Below are 2,620 nucleotides of genomic sequence, written 5' to 3'. Positions count from 1 at the left end.
GAACAGATGATGCATGCTCTGATGGAGAACCAGAAGAAAAATGCAACTGAGGTGACTGTCAAGATCGACAACATGTATTCTGAGCTGAATGGGAGAATCGAATCGTTAAACTCTCACATGAGAGTGTTGGAAAACCAAGTGGCACAATCCGCAGCTAGAGTCAAGGCACCTCCAGGGACACTTCCAGGGAAGAACGAGGCTAATCCAAAAGAATACGTGAATGTTGTCACCCTTCGAAGCGGCAAGGAGCTTCCGGAACCACAACAGAAACCAGGGAACGACTGATCCAGCGATTGGACTGACCAGTCTAAAACACAGGATCAGGAAGGCATCCATGACGAAGCTCTCAACGACATTCCTGATGATGTTGTTAAACATGGATCAACAGTTCATGAAGAAAAGCAACCCAGAGGATCGCAGCAACCCTACGCACCCAGACTATCTTTCCCTACTTGCCGCAAATCAAAAATTCAGGAGCGAGAATATGAGAAGCTGAAGTCAGTAGTAGGGGAGCTTTAGGTTAGACTCCCTTTCATCGAAGCAGTTAGGATGGTTCCAGCTCTTAAGAAGTATATGAAGGAAATTCTAACCGACAAACTCAGTTTGGAGAAAGGAGTGATGTACCTCACACAAGAGTGCAGTTCTATGCTCCAAATTGGAATGCCTGAAAAATGTGGGGATCCGGGACCGTTTACCTTGCCTTGCACGATAGGAGATCTCAAGTTCAGCAAATGCCTTTGCGACCTGGGAGCGAGCGTGAGCCTTATGCCACTCAGTGTTGCAACGCGACTTGGCCTCTACACTTTCAAACCGATCCAAGTCACCCTCGTCCTTGCTGATCGTTCCACTCGACGCCCAGAAGGAGTGTTGGAGAACCTACCAGTGCAAATTGGGAACTGCTACATTCCTACCGATTTCATAGTTCTGAAGCTTGACGAGGAATCCCAAGAACCGATCCTACTTGGAAGACCTTTCTTGGCCACGGCTGGTGCGATGATAAACTTCAAGGAGGGGAAGATCGATTTACACATGGATGATATGATTTTGAGATTCAATTTGGAGAAAGCAGCTAAGAAACCTACGATTGATGGTCAAACCTTCTGGGTTGATACAATAGGCGAAATAGCTGATGAGATCTATGATGAAGTGTGTACAAGTGATCATCTGGCTGTAGCACTCACCAAGACGGAACCAGAGCTGGGATATCTCTCTGAGGAGACTGAGAGCTTGGCTAGGACACTCGATGCTGCAGCAGTTCTGAAACATGAAGTCCTATTCATCAATATGCAACCTGGACTGACTGATCCGGCAAATGGACTGACCGATCCAACTCCTCCTGTGGAAGCATCCGATAAAGGCGACGGATTGACCATTCCAGGCGACAGATCAGCTGATCCCGAAATTTGCCCTGGGACAAAATCAAATCAGGAGGATTGGAGCGAACTTAAGGCTCCAAAGTTAGACTTAAAGCCACTCCCAGAAGGGCTAAGGTACGCGTATCTCGGACCTAACTCCACATATCCGGTTATCATTAACTCTAACCTGAACAATGTTGAAACCGCACTCTTGCTCTGCGAGTTAAGAAAATATAGGAAGGCTTTGGGCTATTCCTTAGATGACATTTCAGGTATATCACCAGAGCTGTGCTCTCATCGGATTCACCTCGAAGATCCATCTAAGTCCTCCATCGAACACCAAAGGAGGCTAAATCCTAACCTCAAGGAAGTGGTGAAGAAGGAGATCCTCAAACTGTTGGGAGCCGGAGTTATTTTCCCAATCTCCGACAGCACTTGGGTGAGCCCAGTCCATGTAGTGCCGAAGAAAGGAGGGGTGACAGTAGTTGCAAATGAGAAAAACGAGTTGATCCCCACCACGACAGTAACAGGGCATCGCATGTGTATCGACTACCGCAAGCTCAATGCAGCCACAAGAAAGGACCACTTCCCTCTTCCATTCATTGACCAAATGCTTGAGCGTCTAGCGAACCACCCTTACTACTGCTTCTTGGATGGTTACTCTGGTTTCTTCCAAATTTCGATTCACCCTGATGATCAGGAGAAGACCACTTTCACTTGTCCCTATGGCACATTCGCTTACCGACGAATGCCTTTTGGGTTGTGCAATGCCCCAGCCACCTTCCAGCGCTGCATGATGTTGATCTTCTCCAACTTGATTGAGGAAATTATGGAAGTCTTTATGGATGATTTTTCGGTGTATGGCTCATCCTTCTCCTCCTGTTTATCCAATTTGTGCAAAGTGCTTCAACGCTGTGTGGATAAACACCTTGTGCTGAATTGGGAAAAGTGCCATTTCATGGTCACCAATGGGATTGTTCTTGGCCATCGAATTTCTGTGAGAGGGATAGAAGTCGACAAAGCCAAGATAGAGCTCATGTCCAGTCTACAACCTCCAAAAACCGTTAAAGACATTCGCAGCTTCCTTGGCCATGCGGGTTTTATCAGAGGTTCATAAAAGATTTCTCCAATATAGCCAGACCACTCACCCAGCTGCTGTGCAAGGACATCTCTTTTGAGTTTACTGCAGATTGTTTGGAGGCTTTCCTAACAATCAAACAAGCACTGATCTCGGCTCCAATAGTACAACCACCCGATTGGGATCT

At 46.8% G+C, this 2,620-nt stretch overlaps 1 pseudogene; it reads left to right on the top strand.

Annotated features, from left to right (window-relative positions):
- Nucleotides 550-2,620, top strand: part of LOC109126462 — a 6,869-nt pseudogene continuing 4,798 nt past the window's right edge.

This window comes from Camelina sativa, chromosome 9 (assembly GCF_000633955.1).
Source record: "Camelina sativa cultivar DH55 chromosome 9, Cs, whole genome shotgun sequence".
NCBI lineage: Eukaryota > Viridiplantae > Streptophyta > Magnoliopsida > Brassicales > Brassicaceae > Camelina > Camelina sativa.
This window is presented reverse-complemented; position numbering and strand designations above follow the sequence as displayed.